Source organism: Halichoerus grypus, chromosome 7 (assembly GCF_964656455.1).
Source record: "Halichoerus grypus chromosome 7, mHalGry1.hap1.1, whole genome shotgun sequence".
Classification (NCBI taxonomy): domain Eukaryota; kingdom Metazoa; phylum Chordata; class Mammalia; order Carnivora; family Phocidae; genus Halichoerus; species Halichoerus grypus.
Window position 1 is genome coordinate 123,407,499 of NC_135718.1, and position 23,052 is coordinate 123,430,550.

At 48.7% G+C, this 23,052-nt stretch overlaps 1 long non-coding RNA gene across 2 annotated transcripts in view; it reads left to right on the top strand.

The window, feature by feature from the left end:
- LOC144382608 (uncharacterized) overlaps positions 1 to 23,052 on the top strand; it is a 116,755-nt gene that overhangs the window by 10,358 nt on the left and 83,345 nt on the right. The gene's annotated exons all lie outside the window — the stretch shown is intronic.

A 23,052-nucleotide genomic window follows, 5' to 3' on the forward strand; every position in this document is an offset into this window, starting at 1 on the left:
CCAGGCCTGGCGGGGTTGCAGGAGGGACGTCCTTCTTCCTCCTGGACCAGGGCGCTCGGCAATGCTTCTCCTTCCAGTGCAACATTCCAAGTCATTCAGACACTCGGAAAATCTCAAACCTGAGCAGCCACCTGCCTCTGACAGCCCCTTCTAAGCCTGGAGTCGGATCCAAATCAGGTCTCCCTGATGCGGTTGTCTGTCTCACATCCTTACCATCCCTTCTGCCATGAGGACAGGATCGAGGGACTCTTCTCTATAACTTAACATACAGGAGATTAACAAACTCACACTTTTTTTTTTTTTTTTTAATTTTGGAACCTTTAATACATTCACATGGAACAAAATGCAAAAGCCCAAAAAGACATATAGTAAACTGCTCCCTCCCATTCCTAAGCCCTCGGCTACCCAGTTGTCTGTCCCAGTTTCTTGTAGCCTTCTGGAGGTATTGAAGGCAGTCCAACCTCCTACCTAGGCACTAGCAGGGACTGCGTCTGGCCTCAATCCTGGCACAGCAGATCCTAAACTCCAAAGTCATGCTGTTCAGAGGAAAGCGTGGGACCAGCCATGCCACCTGAAGTCAGAAGGCCCCGGGTGGCTTGTGGGCCAGCCCAACCTCCACAGTAACCTTCCTCCTTGGGTTTCCGGGATCAAGCCGTCCTCCCCAGAGTGTGAGGCTTCTCCTGGCCTCAGTGAGGGAAGAAGAATACAATTCCTCATGCAGAGGGCAGGGGATGACAGCCAAGTTGGGGAGTTGGGTACAGGAGTATGGACGCGGGTGGGACAAATCCTGACAAAGGAGAGACAGAGACAGGTGCTCCCTGGATGTGAGTGTGAGCCAGGATACCAGAACCTCAGTCTGTGGAGTCTTTTGGTGTGAAGGCCCCTGTAACTCAGAGTACGACTGCTAAGAGGGGCGTGTGAGCAGCCTTCCCCTGGGCCTTCCCCAGACAGGTCAGGGCCAAGCAGAGGTATTTCTTCAAGTCATAGAGCTGCCTTACTGGGCCACAGAGCTCCCGCCCGCGTCACTCCCCAGGAATCTGGCACTTGTTTACCATGAAGAAGTGTGGTTATTACAGAGCCTAGTGGCCCTCCTCCAGCTTCCCCAGAGTGTGTGGAGGAGCCCAGGGCCTAGGAAGGGAGAACTGCTGAGTAGAAAGACCAGCAGACTTCCTGTGGTTCTGCCCCTCCCAGGGCTCCCTCACCAGGACAAGTCAGAGAAGAGCTTGGCAGGACTCTGGGGGCCTTCCTTGGCGGAGACATCTGGGACCTATCTTCTACAAAGTTGGGAAAAGAAAGAGCAGGGGAGCAGTAGAAGTAAATGAAGGCCAACAGGTAAGGAGCAGGGTGAAGGACCCAGGAAGAATCGGAATCCATGTGACACCACCTCTTGTGTGCTCTACACTGTGTTAAGAAATAACAGGATCCTGGGGAGGGAGTGAAGCCTCGGAGGAGATTTACGTTCTGCAAACTTTCCATCCCTAGTGACTTGCCCAATGCATGTCACAGAATATGACATTGATATTTTTGCTGGATGGATGGAATGGAGGATGGCAGATGGTGCACAGAGAAAGACAAAATCATAGGCTCTCATTTATTGAGTGCTTAGTATGTTCCTGATGGGGTTCTAAGTGCTTCCGTGTGTTAATTCAATCAATTCCCACAACAAGCCTGTAAGGTGGGTGTTACTAATATCCTTCCAGGGGCCCAGACAAGGAAATTGAGGCCCAGTGAATTTTAGAGACTTAAAGGAAGGACTGGAATGAGGGTTTGAACATGGGAAGCTAGGACCCAACACTGTCTTCTTAGGTCCCACAGTCTCCGACAGGGAGCAGGGCCAGCTGGAAAGGGACCATCCAGAGATAGACAACTGTCACAGCCTGGGGTCTAGAGCTCTATCCTAGAGTTTTCTTCTTCTATCAGTTACCCTGCTGTGACCTCATTGCCATCCCAACCCCTGGGTGGGCTCCACTGGGTCCTTATTAAATCTTAAGGAGACTAAGATGGTTAATGGTTTTCCCAAACCCAAATTCCAATAATCTACTCATTTGGCTCAGGATCTTGGTACAAAAGCCATAAAATTACATGGGCCCTGGTACTAGCAGAAGAGCCCAGCATCCTGCTTGCTCTGTCTCTGTTTTTGCTACCTCTCCTCGATGCATTTTCCTCATCTGTTCCCTCTGCAGTTTTCAGAACATTGTCTAAATGAGAAGGTATTTCTGAAACACCAGCTTGTTTCATTTGCTCCCCACATAGCTGTCTGCTCTTTTCTCCCTGGGAAGTTGAGTTAACAAGGTAGTAGGAAAACCAGGTCATTTTCACTGTTTTTCAGAGTTTCCAGAGGCCATGGTGCTGCAAATGGAAATGTCAATGTGGGATAATTACATTAGCCCTGATGCCCTCTTTTCTGACTACCCTTTATCCACAATCGATTACTGAAAAAGACAAAGGACGTGAATAATCAGTCAAGCAGATGGAGTGTCAGGTGGCCAGGCCAGGAGAGAAAACAGGGTTCCCCTGAAGGGTGAAAGGGAAGAAAGGCCTCTGGCCCAGAGAGTGTCTCTGCCATGGGGACGAAACAAGCTGCAGGGAAAAGTGGAGGGCTCCGACCTGGCCTCAGCAGGCAAGGTGTATACAGAGGAACCAACTAATCAAGTTGCCCTTTAACATGTTCTGACAGCCATGGGAAGCTCTCTCTAGGAAATGAGGAAGGAGGTAGTGAGAAAGGCCCCTGAGGATATCAACATGAAGGAGGAAGCTTCAGCATTAGAATAAGGTTGAAAAATCACAAGTCCTGGAAACTAGTTATTTAGAGACAATCCTTGCAACACACACACACACACACACACACACACACACACACACACACGCACACACACACACACACACTGGAGGTTGACAAAGCCTGAGGCAGGCCCACAGTTCTCTTTGCCTGGCTTCTATGCCTTTAGGTCTGGCAGAGGAGATGGGACTAGGCATTTCTCATTGACACTGTAGTCAGTTTCACTTCCTGTTTCTCATACTGAAAGCATAATAATCATCATAATGATAATAATAATTCTGCAGACTTGCCTCTGCCTCCTATTTATCTAGGGCCTGCCAGAAGTGTGTGTGTAAGTGGGAGAGGGAGAGTACAGCTTATCTACTCCATCAATCAACAGTTGGGAATGGAGGCAGGCATGGGGGTGAGGGTGGGGGATAGTAATTAGCAATGGAAATTATTAAACTCATTTTTTTTCCAAAAGGAGGAATCTAAGTGGGTTGGTAGCTCCCCAAATGGCTATTCGCACCTCAGAGACATTTATAAATCTCTTCTCCCAAGGTCCTCCAGAAATAAATCTTCCCGAAACCTTTCCATTCTCCAGTGTGCCCCAGTTAAGGAAATCCTTGTGAACTGAGGCCCAGAGAGTTTAAGCTGACCTCTAGAGCCACACAGCAAGCAGGTCAGCAGGAAAGCTAGGACCAGGCCTGGCTTCTTCTGCATCCATTAAAAGCTTTAATCAAGAAGGGAATTTCCAGCTCTACAGGGAACTTGCAAAGTTGTTAGGAAAAACCACAACTATTTCAGCTAAGGAAAAAATGTGCAGTCCCTGCAGGCTTGGAACCCTAAGACAATAAGAGAGAGTGCCCTCTTCCTGAGAGTGCATTGGGAACGTCTGAGATTAGAAGGGGTAGGAGGAACAACTTTCAGACCTTGGTCAGGAAAAGCATTCATGGAATAGAGGTGTTAGGCCAGTGGTTTAATTTTTTGCGTGCAGTGGAGAGCTGTACTCTAAGGACAAAGGTTGAACACTTTACAGGCTCTCAGGACTCAGATGGGAGTGGAGGGAAGTGCGGGAGGGAGCCATTATCTTGATGATGACAGTGACAGTCTTCCTTTAGGTCCTGCCCTCCCCTTGGGGATCTGAGGAGAAAGGGAGGGAGGCAGCAAGCATGTGGTTCAAGAGTCATTTTTATATGAACAAGAAAGGCAGGTAAAGGGAAAAAGGAACAAGAGAACCCCTGATTGATTGAATTTTAAAAATCACCTCCTGGAGGGCACCTGGGTGGCTCAGAAAGTTAAGCCTCTGCCTTCGACTCAGGTCATGATCCCAGGGTCCTAGGATGGAGCCTTGCATGGGGTTCCTTGCTTAACGGGGCATCTGCCTCTCCCCCAGCTCACGCTCTCTCTCTCTCTCTCAGATAAATAAATTACATTTTTTTAAAGATTTTTAAAAATTGTATTTATTTGACAGAGAGATACAGCGAGAGAGGGAACACAAGCAGGGGGAGTGGGAGAGGGAAAAGCAGGCTCACCGCTGAGCAGGGAGCCCGATGGGGGGCTCGATCCCAGGACCCCGGGATCATGATCTGAGCCGAAGGCAGCCGCTTAACCCACTGAGCCACCCAGGCACCCCAATAAATTAAATCTTTAAAAAAAAATCACCTCCTGGGGTGTGGGTGGTTTAGTGGGTTAAGTATCTGACTTTGGCTCAAGTCATGATCTCAAGGTCCTGGGGTGGAGCCCTGAGTCGGGCTCCATGATCAGCAAGGGGTCCGGTTCTCCCTCTCCCCCTCTCCGCCTACCTCTCCCCCACCCCACCCCCCACTCCCGCTTGTGCACACGCACACTCTCTCTTTCTTTCTCAAGTAAATAAATAACGTCTTTAAAAAAAAAAATCCCCTCCCTCTCAGACGCCAGCAAAGACACACACCACATTCTGAGGCACTAGTTACACTGAGGGTAAGAGGATGCGATGTCACACATCCATTTATTATGCTATTTATTGTTGTTGGATTTCCACCCCACCCCCCCACCCCGAGGACAGTCATCAGCCTGGGGCTGGATGGTGAGTGACAGGTTAAAAATGTAAAAATGAAAAGTTAATTGTGACCCTGTGCGTGATGGACCTCAGGCTGTCAGGTGTCGGTTCAGCGCAGAGAGGGAATTATAATAATATCCAGCACTTCGATAGCAAGCGTGATGTGCCAGACACTGTTCTAAACACTTCACATATGTTTGCTTGCTCATTTAACACTCGCAGAAATGCTGTGAAATAGGCGATGGCATTATGACGTTATTATTCCTATTCATTTCGACCCTGGCTATCTGGGCATCTCAGAGCAAGTAGAAAGCCTGTGTTATTTAGCCCCTAACCTCTGCCTCTTTTCCCAGCAGCAACTACCATCAGTTCAGGCCAAGCCACATAATCTGCAGGACCCAGTACAAAATGCAAATGCAGGGCTTCTTGTTCAGAACGTATAAGATTTTCAAAAGAGCGGCAGCAGAGCATTAAACCAAGCATGGGGTCCTCTGAGCCCAGGTCCCCGAGTGACTGCATGGGTCAAGCACCCGTAGAACCTCCCTGAAACCTGGCACACAACTGTAGTGCTGTCCTCTGTTATCCTACCCAGGGGTAGGCCTGACTCCTGAAACAAGCAAAGGGAAAAAGGAAAAACATCCTACCCCCAAATAAATTGGGTGTCTGTGTATGGCTTTGTTGAAGAAGGTATTCCACAATGAAAGCAAAGTTTGGTTTGTTCACACCGGATCTAGAGGATTTTTAAGATCTCTCCTAGCACTGCCCTAGGAGATCTGTCCTTCTGCTCATCCCTCTCCTCACATCCCGCATCAAACAGGTTGGCAGTTTTTGCTGATTTAATCTCAGTAAGGCCTCCTGTATCCTGCCCTCTTTTCCTTCTCCTCCGCTACCGGCCTGGTTTTTGCTCAGCTAGAGTATTCCTGTAGCTGCTAACTAGATCCCTTTCCTTCAAGCCCCATTGTTTTTAATCCTCTGGCTTTTTACATTTGGGTCTTTATTAGTTACACTTTAGGACTTCCCCCAGGCTGTACATTTCTCCAGGGTGGGTACTCCCTTCCTGGACAGCTGTGCCTTCCTCAGGAGCCCCAAGAAGAGCAGTTTGAGCCTTCTGGGTATTTCCCCCCCATCTCCTCTGTTTGCACATCTCTCATTTTCTGTCAGGCCCATGGTCTGGAACACAGCTCTGCCTCTCCAACCCTCAGTCAGGAGAGCACGGCTCTTCTGCCTACATTCCAGAGGAGAGCATGACATCTGAAGTCCTGCCTTCTATTACAGTCAAAATGTGGCCAGTTAGAAGGATTAGGAAGATCTGTCTCCCAGTCGGATCAGTGGGAGCAGTTAACAATGACAGGAGGCCATGAAGAGAGCAAATGGGTGTTTTTTGCTTGAAACTGTACATGGAGGCTTGTTTGGCCTGGTTTCAACCAGAAAGACATAGAGACCCCACTTCTTTAATTTCATTACGCATCACAAAGTAACTGTAGCTCAGGATGGTTTCAAAGAGTGATGGCTTTGACTGCTACTTTAGGGAAGAAGCTCTAATCAAGATGCTTTACTTCACTATTTATAAAGTCTTACTGGTACCCTGATCTCATTTAAAGACCGACGTAAATCACCTTGGGACCAGAATATGGCAACCCCCCCCTCCCCCCGTCAGGGGCATGCATTCAGCTGGGGAGGTACCAGCAATGGCTTCATCCGTAATAAAGTTAATAGTTTCTTAGTGAGACTGAAGGGAAGTGATTTCAGGTTGTTCAGTAACTCGACGAGTACCACCAAGGATCCGGGTCGTAGCATCCTCCTGCTCGACCACGCTCAGGAGACCATACTTCAGCCTCCAGCTCAGCTCGCCCGTCAAGCTTCCTGCAACGATGCTGCAGCAGCTCTAAGGCTCACAGCCCCGGCAACGGGCTTCAACAGAGCAAGGAAGGGGGCACGGGTAAAACGAAGGATACAAATAAATTTTAAGGGGCTTTTCCCCCCTTCCTGGCACCATGTTATTTATCAAGGGAAAACATCTTTCCCATTATATCTTATTGACCAGAAGGAGATCACATGCCCATCTTAAGCCCACCACTGGACAGAGGACCTGGAATTCCCAGGGTAGGAAGACATGTACCCACCCAGGAAGAGAGGGATGGTTTTGGAGTATGTAACTGACAGCAGTCACCCCACTCCCACTCAACGCCCCCCACCCCCATCCTGTACCATGTGGAAATGCTCCTGGCCCTCACTCCTGCCCCTGCCTACACTTGCCCGGTGTCCCCTGTATCCCTGTGTCTCCCCTTCCCTCTCCTAGCAGACTCACCGCGGGAGCCATGGGGCTGTGGAGCTTGCGTCCACTTCATCTCCTGCCTCCTCAACTCTCCCCAAGTCATGCTGGTGTCTCTGGCACCCTCCATCTCCTTCTTGCCGACGATTTCACTCCCTCACTTTGATCTCTTTGCTAGGTTTGCCGCGTGGGGCCGTCCCTTCTTCCTCAGCCTCCCTCCTGCCCTTGCCCTCAGTGGCCCTTCTCCTCTGCCTGTCCCTGAGGTGTCTGTGTTCTCTAGGGCTCCGCCTTTGACTGTTTCCCAATCATTCCCTACTACTTCTCAGCTAACTCTGTACCAGAACCCCCAAATCTACAAATCCAGCCCAAATATTTCTCTTGAATCCATATCCATAGCAGACTTGCATTACTAGGCATTCCCAGACACCTTAAATTCACTGATTCATTATCTACACACACACACACACACACACACACACACACTGCTTCACTCCGCTGCTCAGAGAAGGTATCACAATCCACTGGGTTGCCAAAACCTGAAGCAGGTGGTGCTCCCCGTCTCTCATCCCTAATACTCAATGACTACTTCCTGCTCATCCCACCTCCTCTCTACCAGTTTCCTTCCTCTCTGCTTCTTTGCCACTCCCTTGCCTCACACATTCACCATCTTCTATCTGGATCATGGCACCAGCTTCCTAACTGGTTTCTGGTTTTCTCTTTCTAATCCATTCTCTCAACATTGCCCCAATAATTTTTTTAATATATAAATCTGATCTCATTATTCTAGAGCTTCCAAAATCTTTCAATAGCTCCCCAGAGCCTGGAGAAATGGACCAAACTCCCTAGTAGAGCAGATAGGGCCCTTCAGAGGCTTGGCCCCAAAGTCATGAGCACTGTTTTTAGAAGTTTAATTTGCAGGCATTGTGTCCGTTCAGTTGAAGAGAGGTCAAACGGTGACAGAGAAATCAGACACTATTCTCAAATACTGTTTTAAAATCTCTGTTACCAGGTTTGCAGATTTTGTAAGGCTGTGTTGCTCCCAGAATCCTTGAATAAACACAATGCCCGATGAATATTGATTTAAATGGAAGTGTATTCCTTTCCTTTGGGTTTTAACTTTTCCAACTGCTTAACAGGATAGACAGAGTCATACGGCCCATAGATGTTGGCTGGATCACTTGATTTCCACAAATTACTTCCTCTGTGGCCTCATCTTAGAATTTGGAGGTGAGAATAAAGATACTAAGTAATTGGAATGAAGGGTGGATGAAAGAAGCATTTTGGAGAGTGAATGATAGGACCTGGTTACTCTTAAAAGCTGGGTGCCCATAGCAAGTTCTGTCCTCTGTCCCAGGGGAACGTAGCCAAGTTCTTGGATTTGGAAATAGCAAAAGACGGGATAGTTTAGTACAGAGGATGAGAGAAGTTGTCTGTGTGGGTAATTGTTTATGGGGGGTTGGGGAGGAGAGAAAGAGAACATATAACATTAATAAACCACAACATCCAATAAAATAGAAATTGGGAGGCTCAATTTCAGATAAAGGCAACTAATACTCCCCTTTCACATTTTCTTAGCGTTAGAACCCCAGCTTTAAAAGGCAAAGGTCAGAGCTCAGACAACGGGGAAGCTTTTCTTTCTTAGGATCTGACAAAAAAAGCCAATAAGAAATGGGACTGGGAGTAAAAAAAGAGGAAGTCCTTTTCAGAGATGCACCTGTGAGATTCTCCAGCCGGTGGAGGGGCGACAACTAGCATAATTGGGCTTCTACTACTCTATGATACAGTACGTCACAAGCATTGCCTCATTCAAGCCTCATACTATAAGGTAAGAATGACTATTTCCATTTGTGGCTTAAGAGAGAAAAAATCTAGCCACATAGTACGGGACAAAGGGACAAAGATATTTCTGGCCCCAAAGCACATGCCTTGTCATCTCCCTCTGACCATGAGCAGTCAGCTAGAAAGTCTCCTCTCTCAGGATAGCGGTTATCTTTCCAGATTCATTCATTCATGAAGCAAGTCTTAACTGAGTGACCAGGCACAGAGGTAGGCTATGGAGTGGCTGTGGTTCTGCTTTGGGGAAGGGGTATTCAAAGGATCCCTTAGAGGTCCCTTCTGGCTAGAAAGTTCAACTGCTGTAGGAAACTGAAGCAGCCACAGCCCCCTTATCTGCTGGTGTCAGTATCGGAATAAATCCCCCCAGGGAAAGGGCCAGAACGTGGTAACCATAACTGGTCTGACCAGGCTAGGGAGAGCAGAAGAAGAGAGAGACACCGGAAGTCTGAGGGTCATATTGGACCCTGGCAGGCTCTCCCCGGTTCCCTCGTTAAAGACAGGCCCAGTATAGGGTTTCAGCTAGATATGATGAAAAAGTTCTGGAGATGGACGGTGGTGTTTGCACAACAATGTGGAAGTACTTTAACGTTAAGTGAACGATACACTTAAAAATGGCTAACAAGGTACATTTCATATTGTACACAGCTTACCACAATAAAAAAAATTTAAAGGTCCACTTAGCAAAATAAATTCTTGAAAACAATTTTTTTAAGATGTTATTTTATTTTTTTAAAGATTTTATTTATTTATTTGACAGAGAGAGCACAAGCAGGGGGAGTGGTAGGCAGAGAGAGAAGGAGAAGCAGACTCCCCGCTGAGCAGGGAGCCTGACTCGAGGCTCGATCCCAGGACCTTGAGATCATGACCCGTGCTGAAGGCAGACGCTCAACCAACTGAGCCACTCAGGCACCCCTAAAATTTTATTTTTAAGTAATCTCTCCACCCAACATGGGGCTCGAACTCACAACCCTGAGATCAAGAGTGGTGGGCTCCACAGACTGAGCCAGCCAGGTGCCCCTTGAAGGCAATTTTGAAACACACTATGCAACACTGCTCCTAAATGTACACTTACCCAAAGCATTGACCATTCAGACCACCATTCACACAACTCAGTTTATTTTAGTTTTAAGGTATCCGTAGAAGGAAGGAAGGAAGGAAGGAAAGAAAGAAACTGTAGCAAAAGCACTATTAATTTACCTGTGGAAGTAGTCACAACCATAGTCAAATTGTTTCCCTAAAGGCAACAATTGTCCTGGTTTGTTTCCTACCCGTAGCAGCCAGCATCTGATACCTGAAGCGTCACAGTTCACATAAAAGGAATGTTCAGTAAGGCACCTAAAAATAAATGTAAATCATAAAGCCTGTTAAGTGACGATAACAAAGGCAAAACAGGCTCAGGACCAAGTCTTTCCAGCCTGAGTGCCACAGTCACCAGGTCACTCTGACCTTCCCTGGCAGGCAGCCCTGGATGGCTGGAAAAGGTGACTTCCCCACCAGCATGGAAGGAGCCTGGCAGCCATGAGGGGCTGAGTCCTGAGGGGGTGTCTCAGGTCCAGGCATGAGTGACAGTGACAGCAGCTGCTGACAAGGGAGAGCACCCCGGCAATGGGACTACTGGGGCTCGAGGACCGAAGCACCGTTTCCCATCCTGCATCAGGGACTGCCCTCCCCCCATCCCCCACCCCCCCACAACCCCGTGGCAGGCAGTGGCCTTCCCAGGAGACAAGCAGTGCCTCTGGATCTGCACATTACAGATATGGAAAGAGCACGTTTGAATAAAGATATGCAAACAGGTAGTTTCTATTTCTCCGCGGAACAAAAAGGAAAAGTGACTCACTCAATGCTCTCATTGGAACCAGCGCCAGTGCTTTTTCCACTGTAATGTGTCAATCCAGAAAACTGAAAGAAGCTCCTGGCCAGGGACCATAAGTGCAGTCAGGAGAAAGAGAAGGAAGCTAGAGGGACTTGAGCCTGGACTCTCAGTCGTCTTCTTCTTCTTTTTCTTCCTCTTCTTTCTTTCTTCTTCTTCTTCTTCTTCTTCTTCTTCTTCTTCTTCTTCTTCTTCTTCTTCTTTCTTCTTCTTCTCTTATTTCTCCTTCCCCTTCCCCTTCTCCTTCTCCTTCTCCTTCTTCTTCTTTTTTTGAGTTTTGGGGAACAAATTGCTAAGGACTAAAGTAGGGGATGAAGCCACCTCTGTGGAGCGTCATACCTATATTCACCACCAGAGGGGGCAGTTGCTCCACATCGATGGTCTCTCTGCTTGGCTGAGAAGGTACTTTTCTAAGGTGAGAGACCCCTAAGGCCCTAAGTGTCATTTTAGCTCTCCCCTGCCCAAGTGTGGCCTGCATTTACCTAGCAAACATCACCCTGTTTTAGATAAGGGAGGCATGCAGGGATCATCTTGTCCCAGGCAGCTGGCTATTTCCCCACTCTTAAAAGAATTCCAGAAACAGACTCTGTTACCTCACCGGGCGTCTGTTACGGGGCTGTCGGTGTTGGCTGCTGGCTACCCACAGCCCCTGAGACAGGAGCCACGTAAGGGCAGGTAACCCCCGCTCTGGGTGACGGCGCTTTAGCCCCTGCAAAGGGAGCCTGGGTTCCTGTCTCCTGCCCAGGAGTCCCAGGCTCCTGCTCCCATCCTTCAGGCCACCTCACAGACCGCGCCTGAGAGCAACACATAGACCCTTGGTCTTTGAGCCCAAATCCCAGAGCCCCTTTGTGTGCCTCTTGAGCTTCTTGTTCTAAGAAGTACCCTTTGTGGGGGTGAATTTGGGCTCATGAGAAACCCCATTTAGAATCTACTCCCACCCCTCCTTGCCCCCAATGCATCTGTCTTTGCTTCATTCCATCTGCTGTCCTCAGAGGAATGGCTAATTAAATTGAAAAGAGCTGGCCTATTTTTGGTGTTTTTCAGCTAAGACCTGGAGGAATAGCCACAAAGTTTGGAAAGAACCCCAGGGAGGCTGAAAAGCCCCGGAGTTGGCTGGTTATTCTAAGATTGGCAGGTCCTAAATCCCATAGGCTATCTGCTCCAATTAAGGTTCCATCCCAGTCTCTGGGTCATCAAATTTGAGGATGGGGTAAACACTGGAGGAAGGGGAAATATCCTCCTGGGTGTTCTTGATCCCCGCATCCTAGAAGAGACAAGCTCATTTATTTGGCCTTGTTTTTTTTTTTTTTTTTTTTTTTTAGGGAATAACACTTGTTCTCTGGGGAAAGATGACAGGGAGTTGGAATGAGGGGGTGAGATGTTGGGGGGAGGCAGGGATGGAGCAGAGGTACAGATCCCTAGCTCAGTTTCCTTCACCTGCATTTGAACAAATATTGTGTCCTCCCAGAAGATTACCTTCTACCCAAAAAGAAACCTCGTCATGTTACTCCCTACATGAAAACACCTTTGGTTTCTTATTTATCTGCTTAACTGATAAGTTCCGGAACTGGATCTACAATGTTCTTTTAAATCAGCCTGAACCTTTCCCACCAGATTCAATTCCTGCCGTCCTGTGTACTAGCCACCCTGCGTGTTCCACTACCCTTTCTCACCTCTTGCTGTTCCCACACATTTCAAGTCCTCCGCCAGGAATTTCCTTCTCTGTCTCGCAAATTCTACTCACTGATGGACTCAGTATAAGTGTTACCTCTCCGAAGCCTTTTTTTTTTTTTAACACTTCTAGTCACTGTCTCTGCTGTGAGTCTCTAGAACTTTGATAATCCCTCCATCATACCTGCGACCAAACACAATATAGTGATTTTTACACATGTCTCTGTTCTATGTAAAATACTTGCTCCTTGAGAGCAGGGAGTATGTTTTGATGTGGGAAACAAAGGCAGAGGAAAAATTATTAAATCTACCCCCCCACCCCAGGATCCTGTAAGTCTACTTTAACATATAAAAATCCCTTTGGAAACTTCATCTCTAAACCTGCCAAGATACGTGTTGGTAATAACCTCCCCCCCCCGGCCCCGCAAGCGTATGGCCCACTGATACATATCTGAAGGGTCTCATGACTAAGGTTTTATTAGACAGTAATAAATTACTTTTTCCCAACAATAGCTAGCCCCCTCAAGGTCCTGGAAACCTTACTTCCAAAATTCCTTAGAGACTTAACACTATCCCTAATTCCCTCCCAACTTGAAAGTCTATAATGGGCCAGTCCTCATGACCCCGGTGCAGCTCCTTCTGCCCACGGGTCCTGTCCCCGTGCTTTCATAAAATCACCTTTTTGTAGGAAAGACGTCTCAGAAATTCTTTCTTGGCCCTTGGCCTCAAACCCTACGTCTTCCCTACATCATGTTTTATCCATCCAGATAGCCCAAGTTCCCAGCATGGAGCCAGGCGAATTTTTATTGATGAATTGCTTGGTCAGTTAGGACATCACTCTTAGAGGTGGAGGAAACCTGTCCTCTCAAGAACCCAGCGGGGAATGGGGCGCCTGGGTGGCTCAGATGGTTGAGCGTCTGCCTTCGGCTCAGGTCATGATCCCAGGGTCCTGGGATCGAGCCCCACATCGGGCTCCCTGCTCAGCGGGAAGCCTGCTTCTCCCTCTCCCACTCCCCCTGTTTGTTCCCTCTCTCGCTGTGTCTCTCTCTCTGTCAAATAACTAAATAAAATCATAAAAAAAAAAAAAAAGAACCCAGCGGGGAAGATGGTTCAGAAAGTTCAGGCAGGCGGTTCAGAATATGATCCTTCCAGGTGAGGCGAGAAGTAATGTGTGGAGTCAGACAACTACCATCCGATGGCTGTCTTCGTCCATGGCCATTAGATAAAATCGCAGGGGTGGAAGAGCTGAAACTTGGCCCTGGATGGATCCAGTTGCTAAGTGGCATTCTGTTACAGTGAAAGAAAGTGCTCCCAGCCCTTTGCCCACCTGTCTTTCAAGCCCCAGCTCACATTCCCACTTCCTCCAAGAAGGCTTCCCTGAACACTCTTGCTCCTGGCTCCCCAGCTAGAATACCAGGTTCTTTTTTTTTTTTTTTTTTTTAGTGATTTGAGAGAAAGAAGGAGCAGGGGGAGGGGCAAAAGGAGAAGCAGGCTCCCCACTGAGCAGGGAGCCTGACACGGGACTCGATCCCAGGACCCTGGGATCATGACCTGAGCCGAAGACAGACGCTTGACCGACTGAGCCACCCAGGCGCCCTTAGAATACCAGGCTTTTGAGGTTTTATCCTCAGTGGACAGCACAATGCTGGTGCACGTTTTGTGCCCCCAAATTGTTTATTGATACTGATGGAATTGCCTGCTTAGGATCATAGAGACTGTGTTGTACGTACTCTATCCCGCCGGATCCACTCCCCACGCTTCTCCACTGTGCTCTGTGCCCTGGGAGTTTGGCTTTTTAGGATTACACCAACCAGTCTCTTCGCCCCTGACTTGCAGTTAGGTTTGGCCAATAGGAGGTATTGGTGTAAGAGGAGATGGCAGCCTGTTCGTCCCCTTGCTTCCTCCCTGCTGGCCAGAGGTTGGCCCTGCCTGTCTTCCTCTACCAAGGGCGCTCTGTGGAGTGGCCGCCCCCTGCGGCATCATTGGCAGCCATACTCTCTGAAATCGCACCAACCGTTCCTTTGGCCAATGTGGCTATCCCTTGGGTGCTTCGCTGTCCCTTAATAGTTTCCTGTAACCCTGCCCCAGTTTTGCAAATAGCCTCTTCATCAGACTCTCCCAATTACTCCTCTTTGAGTGGGGATTAGACACGGTGGCCTTTTTACTCCCTTGTCTAGCTCCATGCCTGTCAGGGTTCTCCAGATGGTGGCTCCGCGCTGGTGCTTGGGAGATAAATTGGCTCAGAATCAAATTTATTTATTGCATTCCAGGAACTTACATGATTCTGCATATGTCCCACTCCCCACTGATTTCTTAAATTTTCCAGCCAGAGAAAATGAACCTTTGTCCCCAACTTTAGGAGTACCTTCATGGAGCTTGGAGTTCCAGAATAGTCCCTGAAATCACAAATAATCCTGCTCCCTTCCTATATGTTCAGTGTTTTTCTGAGCCAGTTAGATATGTAAACGTGGAGTGCTTTTGTTTGTTTATTTCTTTGGGGTCACTGTCCCAATTTCTCCCTTGAACTCAACCACTAAGACAATAATCGTTGGGGCTGTTGAATGTGTCCCTCCTCCAGTTCAGGCTCCTTGAGTTTAGGTTTCTTGGGGCTGACAGCTCCTGCTGTCTGGGCCTCCCCATTCCACAGCACCATGTCATCCTGCAGGGAGCAAGTTTTCGACCTCTTGTGATCCCAGCCCTCCATGCAGACGCTCACTGCAATGAACAGGTGCACCTGGGGCTGCACATTTTCCATCAGGATACATAGGGCATTTTTCTCACCAGCAGGATCTGAGCAAACAGGTCTCCTGGCTCAAGGTTCCCCAACTTCTCAGGAGCTCAGATCTGAATAAGGAGGGCTTTAGCTTGCTGAATCGTTTCACCTAGTTCCAGGACTTTGGTAAAAACTCCTCCTGGGAGCCTCTCTCTGTGTGCTGCCCTAGATTGCCTCAGGGGCCCTGAGAGCCAGATCCAAAACCGGCCGCCTAAAGGGAAACTGAGGCCTAGAGAGGGGAAGCAGCCACTGCCCTGAGTCCCTGAGTCACAGGAGAGGGTGGGTGGGGGAAGGGAGAGCAGATAGATGTACTGCTGAAGGTCATCCCACGCAGACGTTCTGAAGTGAGAGGGTTGGCGGGGGGCGGTGCACGCACGCGGGACAAAGCTACGGGAAAGAAACTATGAGGGGTGTGTGTGTTGTTTGCATGCCCACGCCCACGCCCACGCGCACCCACTGGAAACAACAGCTTTGGCCAAAGACTTGTTTGTGGAACTTTTGCCAGTCTTTTTTGCCTTTCAAGTCCTCTGCCTACACTGCCCTCCTGGGGGTTATCACCCTTTCCCAGTGCCAGGCCGCGGGGACTGATAGTTTTGCCTGGGGTGAAGTCTGCTGGTTGGCTCCCTCCCCGGCCTGAACTGCCCCTTCCCACTGCTTTCCCACTGCTTCTCCCCTGTCCACCCAGGCCCCATAAAGAAGAACTGGCAGCCTCGCCCACATAGCTCCTCATGCCAGATTGAGACACTTGAGCTGGGAGATTACCGCAGCTCTCTTTTTAACCAGCTTGGGCTCATGTGACTGGCTTTGGTCCAGGCAGACAGATGCGGGCCAGCCCTCCCGGCTGGGCACACAGCACTATTTATTTCCCACCGGGTTCTCTGCTGGCGAGAGCCGGTGGGGTGGGGCTTTCTCAGGGCATTTAAGCCTCAGCTGGCGCCACTGAATTGCCCCAGTCTCAGCCTTTGCCCCTTCCCCAACCCTGTAGGTAAAAATAACCCCCATTTTGGCACCTCTGGGGAGTTGGATGAGGGCAGAGGAAGAGAGTCGCTGAGAATGCACGGTAAACACTGCATGGGGTGGGGATGGCGGGTTGAATGGGGCACCTTCTTTTGATAGCAACAGGGGAGAGTCTGGCTCCAAACCACGGCTCAGCTACTAACCAAAGGGACCAGGGTGTTTGGTGTCTCCAGTGTGGGGCTGTCTCTCACTGGGTCTGTTCAGAAGAGCCTGGGCACCATTTTTTCATGATCTCTCAGGCAGGAGGCATTGCAGACAATGGGTGGTCAGTGGGGGACAAGGTCATGGCTAGTGATGGAGAGGGGCAGCCACCGCAAAACTCCTTTGTTGACCTTCACCCCCACCTTTTTCTTTTTCTTTTTTTTTACTCCTAGGGCACTAGTGCATGTCTACATCATATATAGCTCCCTGAATTTCAACTCTGCCTGAGCTTTGTTTAACTTCCACCAAATTTTTAGAGCAAGGACTTGTGTCTTAGTCATGTTTGAATTGCCCAGCAGGGCACCTGGCACACAGAACATGGGAGAGAAGAACGGAGAAGGCAGGCAAAGAGAGGGGGGCCTCTGGGGTGCCCCTGCGGAGCGGCTGCTGTGGGGGGCGGGGGGAGGGCACTCCCAGGGCTCCGGGGGGCCTGCTGTTGTTCCCTCCCCCGTTTCTGACTTTACCTACCGAGACTCCGCCGTTCCAGAAATCCCAGCCTTGCCCCCCGTCCAGCCCCAGCTCCACCCAGGCTCTCCCGGCTAACGCTGCACCTTTCTCTGGGGAGGTAGCAGAATTCAGGGCCGGGAATAAGAAGGAACGGAGGGCTTACTCTGAAAATGCAGCTGCCCAAGGTTGGGCTTGGAAAGGGTAGGAGGGGTGGCGTGTGTGACCCTGCCGTTGGGAAAGAGCTGTCCCTGCAGGAAGACCTGCCGCGGAAGCTCCTGATCCCTGTTATTTCGGCAGGATTGAGGGGAAGCCCCGGCGGTCCGCCCCTCCGCTTGGCGCCCCCAGAGAAGTCGCAAGCCTCCCCCGTTCTCACTCATGCTGCTTTGCCTGGGCGGTCCCTCTAGCATTTTGAAGCGGAGAGTGATTTGGGGATCCAAGGAGAAGAAAGGAGCGCTTGAATAAAGAAGGTTTACCGAGATGGGACTGGAACCAGGACAGTGAGGGCCAGCTGCTCAAAAACTGCAGACCATGACCTCAGGGGGGAAGTTTTTGCATCCATCCCAAGTATTCACCTCGGTCTCAGGCTCTGCCCGGGTTTGACGATGGGACCGAAATGAACGATGTCCGAACGGCCGCCGCCGGAGAAAATAGCAAAGCTAGCCAGCAAGTTGTCGAAGGAGGTCGGCAGAGAGGGAAGAGTGGGAGGGATCGCCGGTGCCTGCTCCTTCCTTCGCCCCTGTGGTTGCTCTGGAGAGTTAACTTGGGATAGAATGGCTGTTTGAAGAGGGCGTACCAGGGGTCAAACCCCTGGCCTGAAATCATGCTAAAGCAACCCCAAGGGTAAACCCAATCTCATCTTCGGGGTCAGAAATGGAGGGCAACTGAGAGCCAAGTAGCTCTGGGATGGTGGCTCTTTCATACCTCCATCTCCCCCATCTTTCTCCTCCACCAGCTCAGAACACAAGCCTCACACCATCCGCAGAGACTCAGAACGTTCTCTTCTGAATCCATCTCCCTTCCCTGCCCCATTCACTTACAGATTTCCACAAATTTAAAACCAGAACAGAGCGTAGGTAACTTGGGAGTTTTCTCTAAGCCCATCGCCTCGCTTTTGTTAAATAACAAAACCTATGAGAGAGAGGTAGGCAATGCTGTGGATGCTCCCATCCCTGACAAAGGCCACTAAAGAGCTTCCCCAACGCCCGACCCCAGCAGTTGCTCAATAAATAAGTCACGGTTGAAAGAATAAATGCACTAACAAAGGCCTGTACGGATGTGCTTCAGAAGGCAGAGATGTTTGGGCAAGGGCTCCTCAGCCACCCTGGGAATGATTAAGGAATCTCTGCAGTGTTTGGATTGGGTATCCTGGGTCTATCAGCAGCCAGATGCAGAGGCAGGGCTGGGAAGCCTTTGCAAAACAAGGTCAAATTGTGTCCAGGCTCATGCTCTAGAAAGATCAAGATCAGACCTTAGCATTGTCACAGTCAAGTTGCTGTCACTTCAAGTTTCTGCCTCTGGACTGAAATGCCTTTCTGGATCATGAAGAGCAATGGACAACACACCAAGCGTTCTCAGTGCCATTTCATTGCCTTCTCTAAGCTCTAAGTTCTGAAAAGCCCCGGGGCTGTCCTGGCTTGGGGTATACCAGATGGTGGGGAAATGTGAACAGCATGTGGAAGGCTGATAGAATTCTGCCTGGCCTATGGTTTCTCTTAATGTGCAGCTGCTTTCATGTGAGTACAGGAAGGCCCTTCTCCAGCTTTAGGCCAGGCTCCCAGAGGCAAAAAGCCTGCTCAAGAATCCAGGGGATGATTCAAGGGTGGCAGAAGGCGGTCCTTGAGCTCAGTGTTCACTGAGCTCCTGTTGCCAGGGCAAAATGGTGCAGGGCCAGATCAGAAGCAGGCAGGAGTGAAGCTGCCCAAGGGCCGCTAAGAACTTTGTTTCCCTTTCCTTCCATGCGCTCCATTCCCTCAGGCTTTCTTTAAGTTATTGAGTGGTACAAGGCCAGGGCCTAAGACAAACACTGAAACTTCCCATATAAAACTGTATTCCTTGAAGCTGCTTGTTAGGATTCATCCTTAAGTTAAGCCTGGGCCCCTGAAGGCTGAATGTCAGAAATCCTGATGGGAGAGCTGATGCTCAGGGCCCCTGGGAAAATGGCCATCCCTACATGGCTTCCCATTTCCCTTCTTTATAAAGTCAGGGTGTATGTCCCCTGGCTCTGGGGAACTACAAGACAGGCAGAATCTCTGCAAGGCTGTCTCTCATCCTACCCCTTTATTTCCTTTTTTGAGCACTTTCTTTATCATTGTCAGCACTGATAACCCATAGTAACTGGTGCCCACTCACCACATTGGCAACACTTCAGGATATGAGACTCAGGGCCACCTGGGGAAGTCCTCAGACTTGGTTTTGAAACAATCATGAGATGCTGAAAAATTCTCAAAGCATTTCATCTTTATTTTTTAGAAAACAAACACCCCCCCACTCCAAAAACAAAATAAAACGAAACAAAATCCATTGACTCATCCGTGCCAAACTATACTTTCCAGAGGAAGCGTGTCAGCAGATTCAAAGGAACAATGATAGAATCCCATGATACCAAAATGATTCAAACCTGATGCTTTAGAGGCTGGCATCCTGAGCTGAAATAGTCATGGGTCACCATCTGGCCTGATTTGGGGCCGTTCTTTCTTTTTTAGCTTATTTGTGTGGTGGCAGAGGAGGTGAGACTCTTTCTAGGCAACAGGCAGGCAGGCTTCTCCTGTTATAGAAAAATTATGACAGTCTAGGCACGACTTAGCGGTTGGTGAGCTATATTAAGAATCATATTCTCTCCTTCAAAGTCTAGACGATGTATTTGTAGCTCTGGCTTATCTCAGGGGTTATGGATCTCAGGGACCGGAGCTTTTAGTCCTTACAAGGATGGGTTCACTGTGACTCTTAAAAACTTGCCTCACTGAAATTAGCGGGCATACTTTAACAGACACTTGGAAAGGATTACCGCTAATCACATTATGGTTGAAGGCCAGGTTTGGAAGTAAATTCTAAATTCCTGGGATTTAGGAAATACAGGTTGAAGATGAAAGTGGGACATGTTGAACTGAGGATATTAGGAATATTATTTAAAACTGGGAGGCTGATCCTGGCAGAGGACAACTCTTCCTTGACGTGCCAATCCCTTGTCTTGTCTCGTCTCTCTCCTTATTTGGAAGACTCCAGGTCATTCATATCATGGATAGCTGCAGTTGCTATGCGTATAGTAAGTTTCAGCCGCTCTACAGACCAGTCACCTCCAACACGACCGAAGTCCTGGAGGAAAACATACTCTGTCACCTGGTTCAAAGGTTAAGTACTTATTCCTAATTCTCAAAGGAGAGAAGAGTGTACAGAGGCAGTCCGGATGATCGTTGCCACTCTTCCATCTTCCATGCTGAGGACATCAAACAACAGATGCATGAGAAATAACTGCAGGTTTTCCATGGTTCCCTAAAGCAGTAGGAGTATTCTGTTAGGAAAGCTCAGAAGCATTTATCAAGCTCAGAAGCATTTATCAGCTGCTACCTAAAATTTAGCATTTAACTTTAATTATGCCTACTTTGGAATTAGGCAAAACAGAAAGTGTTTCAACATGACCAGCTGCTACAGATCCAAACTGTTTCACAGTTGAACTTTTTATTTAATCTTTTGTTCCGTTGTTTTTTGATCATGTAATAAACCTCACTCTTAACAGATTAAAGGTCAAAAAAATTAGGAGTATAATGACATTAGCCAGCTAACCCGTCTGTCCCAAACCCTCTTAAAACACCTAGGACTAGGAACACCTGGGTGGCTCAGTTGGTTAAGCATCAGACTCTTGATTTCAGCTCAGGTCATGATCTCAGGGTTGTGAGATCGAGGCGCTAAGCTGGGCGTAGAGTCCGCTTAAGATTCCCTCTGTCCCTCTCCCCACCTCTGTCTCTCTCCCTCTCTAAAAAAAACCAAAAAGCAAAAACCAAAGCCAACAAAAAACCCCACCGAGGACTAAAGCATGCTACTATAGTCATAAACCAGTCTTCTGGGGAAGAGCCAGGTATACACCCTCTCCTCTTTCAGAGTCTCCAAGGGACAGAAACAGAATCTTTAAGTCATAGTTAAGGTTATTTTATGGCTGCATTTTTCACGATTACCAAGATGTCAAGTGCTGGACCAGAAGGAGGTGTCCTCACATAATCCTTCTCTGATTACCCTTTCTCAAAAAGGAGAGATTAGAGACTGGAGATTGTGTGGGTCAATTTAAAAGAAGACAAGAAGGGACGGCTGGGTGGCTCAGTCAGTTAAGCGTCTGCCTTCGGCTCAGGTCATGATCCCAGGGTCCTGGGATCGAGTCCCGCATCGGGCTCTCTGCTCCGCGGGGAGCCTGCTTCTCCCTCTGCCTCTGTCTCTCATGAAAAAATAAATAAAATCTTAAAAAAATAAAAATAAAAGAAGACGAGAGGTGAGCACATTCCTGGTATATGGAGGGAAATGAACCTCCATCACCTGCACATGATCAACAGCATTACAACTGGTTCATTTAGAGCATCACGAAGACATGGGCCTGCCCATTTGAAGCTTACATTCCAATAAAGGAGAAATCATGATAGCACATGATGAATGAACAGATCAATCACTCTGAGGACAGAAGGTAGGACAGAGTATGATATAAGGAGCAGGTATTAGCTGGATTAGATCTCAAAGTCATGTTGAGAGAAAAAAATGACTGTAGGAATAAAATTAAACAAAAATTCCTACCCCACTCTTTTCACAGTGCTAATAGCAATTTGGAAACTTAGTTGATTCTGTCAATTCAAAAATCAGTAGAAGTCAACCAACTTGACCTGTTTAATTGAAATGACCAAAAGAACAAACATGGCTAAAGAACAATTCAGTAACTGTCAGTAAGACAGCCTGAATCTCTGCACTAACTCTGATCCAATTCAGTCACTCTCTGCTACGGGCAGCGATCCAAATGACAATTTAACAGTGGCTGATAAAAGGGGGCACCGGGTAACAGCCTCTAAAAATGACAACTTGCCCCTAAACGTGAAACCAACTCCTAAACCTCCCCAAATCCATCTGGCACAGCCAGCACGTTTTAAACAGCCCACTCTCCCCAAACCTGACTCGGCTGCTGAAGCCAGGCGTCCCAGCCAGCCTGGATGACTCTGCTGTGTCACTCTCTAGGTTGCCAAACTTAGGCAGAAACACATCCATCCACCTTCCCAGAGCTTTCTAGAATTTGTCTGTGGTGTCACGGGCAGTCTATAGCCTGTCGCTTGGCCTAGTTTCAGTAACCTAAGTCTGCTCAATGCACAGGAACAGACCACGTGCCAACCTCAGCCACAGGTCCCCTTTTCTCCCGTCACAGATGGTGTGGGCTGACCAAGGAGATCGCTCACAACAAACACAAACATCCAGATCCTGGGCACAGCAGATGTGTTTGGGGCAGCAGTCTTTTTAACACTGTTTGCTTAAAAGAGCAGGTCTTCCACACTGATAACAACGGGCAAAACAACCTCAACACATGCTCTGCCAAGATAACGTGGGGGCTTCTTCTGCCACTTCTCCGTTAGGTAGAGAGCTTAGCAGGAGTTGGAGGGGCCCACAGGAGGTGTGGATTCCATCGCCTTCTGTAAACCTGGGGCGAAGGAAGCGATTCAAGTCTTAAATAGTGCAGTTGCTCAGTCACCAGAAGCACCAGGACATGCCCTTTTCAAGAGGCTGAGGCCTCAGTCTGAACCCTTGTGCCCGGGGCCAAGGCCACGTGGTTTGCTCTCAGTTTTCACAGCCTGTGCCGTGGCAATCTGAGTGCTTTTGGGTAAGGCAGGGGTGATGTGCTCCTGGCATTTCTCTTCTTTTGGTTATGGTGTTGCCCGGCGATCTTATGATCTTCCGACCTTATGGAGGTTGCAGACTAAATTCTACAGTAAAAACGGAACTGGGTCATCCTGAGAATGGTGTTGAAGAAAGCAATGGTCTACCTCAGAGAATCCACTCTGAGGACAGAGTTCGGGCATACTCTTGGAGGGTGAAAGTAGAGGGGAAGAAAACAGTAGCGTTGGGTTATTTAGTTACTGTACCTTCTCCACCCTTCCAAGGAAGACATTTGGCTGGCAGTTAGCTTTACTGCAGCCCTCACTGAATC